Raw genomic sequence first — 3,761 nt, forward strand, 5'->3', positions numbered from 1 at the left:
AGTCGGACTTTCACTCTCCCTAAACTCCTTACCTGATTTAGTTACCAGGTGAGGGGTAGGTCTTTCTGTTTCACCTTACCCATATACCTGATCAAGTTACTCGGGAAAGGAGTCGGACTTTCACTCTCCCTAAACTCCTTACCTGATTTAGTTACCAGGTGAGGGGTAGGTACCACCCTCGACGTATTACCAAAACCTGTGACCATATTCTTCCGACAACATGGCTCCTGAATCGCCAAGATGTCAGCACTTCGGGCGAAAGTTCTCAATTCGTCCGCGACCACTCGTCTCCAGCCCATATTGACCTGCAGGATATGCAGCCTCCGTATACCGTGTCTTCTTACCTGCTTGACCATCATCGCCGGACGTACCGGGCATTCCCTGCTACCCATACAATGTCGGAGATCTTTCCCTACACTGCCTATGGCCTTACAGTTTGTGCAGCACGGTGTACCCTTATTCTTTTCCGGACACTCCTTGACAACCTATTCTTTTTTCTCCTGAGTTCGTCTTGCGGCTGTATGCTCCAATAGTATGGGTCTCCTGATCTACATTGCCCTCCAGGTCGCCAATTAGACCTGACACCCTTTTAGGTGTCTAGGCTTCCTACCCTGTTATAATATTACACAGTTCCTTGGTCTGCATATTGATATATAACTAGCTATGTTTTATATATCACTATTTTTTTTCTGTTTCTGGGGACTCTGGAGGGGGAGGGTTCCTCTTCGCCCCGTTCCCTATTTCGTTTTGGTCTCCTGTGTTTCGGGCTCATTTAACCGTCTCTACTTTTAGGCACTGAATCTCTGTCCCCCTCACTACTGTTTCCCGTTGGCCTTGGATTACTCTCCGCCATTTTGTATTCCCCATTATCAATTTGGGATTAGGGCTACCTTTCCTAAGAAGACCTGGCAGAACGTAAAACCTACCTTCCCAACAAAATGAATAAAGAAGTCACAAAATCGCACCAGGAATTTCTAGTAAGTTAAGAGGGTCGCTCTTGCGCAGCTAGGGTCCCAGAAATTGTAGCTAACGAGGAAAATATTGATATACGAGTTATAACGGATAGAATAAGAAAATTACTACCTTCTGGAAGCATGAAACTTGAAGGCATTGCACTAGAAAATAGGCCTATGATTCCAAAAGTGCCTTATGGAGAAGTGAACATTAGATACTGTCCTTTCAATCAACTTGGTCTGAATGCTTAGCTCCTGATTCGGACATAAATGATATCCGTCATTGGGCACGTGTTGGAGTAAGGTTAGTGTCTAATGCATTAGATTTTATTGACTATCCATCAACAGCAACTAAAAAGAGGAATTAGAGAGTCAGGTAAAAATTAGCCATGGAAAGAAGATTAGAGAATAATATTTTAAGGAAATCGGTATCTTGACGAATTACTTAAGAAACCTCGTGGCAATTACATTTGAACTAAAGAGAAAAGTGGACGAAATAATTGTCCTGCATATAGGATCGGAAATTTGCTACCATGTATGCTGCATGTTAAGATGTACCTATTAATAAAGGAATGGTTACATGGATACCTAATAATAAAGGAATATTTCAGGGAGATTCTTTAAGTCTATCCTGAGAGGATTTACGGCGAAAACCTATAAACATTATCGATAATCTTGTCAATTCACACCCTATCCAGTCTGCATTGTCAAGGCTTTCTGATGTAGAATACCTTTCCTATTAAATTTTCTATTCATAAAATTTCCGAATTTTGCTAATTAGTACTATTTTACTAACTACGTTAGACGTATTTTGACATAAATATTCTTTTTTAAAATGTAACTATTACTAAGCACTTCAAAATCTGCATCACTGATTATAGTTAACATAGCTCTATCCAAGATAGCAATATTCATATCATACTGAAGACATCTGATTTGCCCCGTTCTCTTGTTCAGGTCCTTCCGAATTCGAATTTCTCCTTTGCCACCTTACCATTTCAGGTTTTAAAACAGAAGTAAAATATAAAAATGTTTAAACTTCTTTTCATTTTTTCTCTTATAACTTGGAAATTAATTTTTATGAAGACGAATCAATATAACAAAAAATAACACACATTAAATATACTTTAAAATTTATATACTACATCTGATTTTAACGAACCTGCGACGCCACTCAAGTGCACTTAAAATACATTTCAGTTCTCTCTAAAAAGCGAAAAAAAAACAAAAAAAAAAAAACTATTTTTAACTGTCGGTTGTGCCCAAGCGGTAATATTATTTCCCTAATTTTATAATATTGACTATTTTATAAATGTCAGATATGCCTTTGTCTAACCAGACCGTTAGATTTTATATATATTTAAAATGATTTTCATAGCGCTAAAAAAATTGGCTGGTCTTTTGCGTAACGGCATTCTCCATTTAACAGACCTAGTAACATACTCTTAACACTGTTATATGTTATATCGTTTTAACAAGTTAAACTAAAGATCATGAATACCCCTTCTTTTACTAGGTCTGTTAAATGGAGAATGACGTCACGCAGCAGACCAGCTGAGCTCCACTCCATTTTGTTTGTTGTAGGAACAAGCAATGTGGTATTATAAATATTACTTGCTCGTACTTTCTGTTAGTATTGTTTCGGATGTTTTTATAACTAATAAAGCAAGGGATAACAATAATAATGATAATAATGTAAGGACAGTTGTCAATTAGCTCATCTTGATTCTCTTCCTCACAAATTGGAAGATGAACAAGACACTCAGTGGCCAAACTTTCACAATTTCCACTTTTCCTTTAATTTATTAATATATTGTAATAAATTACTTTAATCAAAACTAGATGTAAACAATAACATGAAGTTTTGGAAGGATAGGTTATAAATAAGTAGCTCAGAAAATCCACTAGGAGCTCTTATGCATTTAACATGACTTTAAATATGGCTGCTCAAAATCCTCCAAAATACTTATAAAATTTAACATGGTAAAAATTTTTAGATTTAACACAACATCATGAATACCCCTAATATATGTTTCCTTCTTATCCTAAACTGTACAAGCTTTGATGTACGCGTAAAAATATATAAAACCCAATTTGTACAGTGTAGATTTGCCGACTTAGTACTCTTAATATTATGGGGACGTTCTCTTCTTCGTATTCCATCCGATTACCCATGTATCTATAAGTTGAATAAAATATAAACCGTAAAGTTGATAAGATTTACAACAAAATAATTTACACCGAATCAATAGAATTTTAAAATATACAATCTTAAAATGGAGTTAATTATTGAGTCCGAAGGTTGGGGAAATTCTTTTATAATTTCAACACAGAGCACAAACGTTTATCTGTTGGCAGTTCTAAAACTAGGATATGAGTGTAGCACACGCGCCCTTTGATTTGGCACCAAAACCCGACACTCAACGGGTTGGCTACAAATTTAAGCAAACTTATACCAACCAATCCAAATATCACATTCACATGCTCGTGCATGCGGGAATTTGCCTAAGTTTGGCAAATGTGTAGAGGTACCTTTAGAATTACAAGTATAGGAAAACCTAGCTGTAATGGCAATAAAATAAGAAGTCACTAATGATCATTCACTTCGAATAAGGTTAATGAAAAAAAAAACACTTTGTGGGGACGTAAAAAGGAGGTGTCGTTACCTCACTTTCACCTAACCCTTGTACCTGATCCAGTTACTCGGGAAAGGAGTCGGACTTTCACTCTCCCTAAACTCCTTACCTGATTTAGTTACCAGGTGAGGGGTAGGTCTTTCTGTTTCACCTTACCCATATACCTGATCAA

This window comes from Halyomorpha halys, unplaced genomic scaffold, assembly GCF_000696795.3.
Source record: "Halyomorpha halys isolate HHAL.00 unplaced genomic scaffold, Hhal_1.1 Scaffold85.1, whole genome shotgun sequence".
NCBI classification, from domain to species: domain Eukaryota; kingdom Metazoa; phylum Arthropoda; class Insecta; order Hemiptera; family Pentatomidae; genus Halyomorpha; species Halyomorpha halys.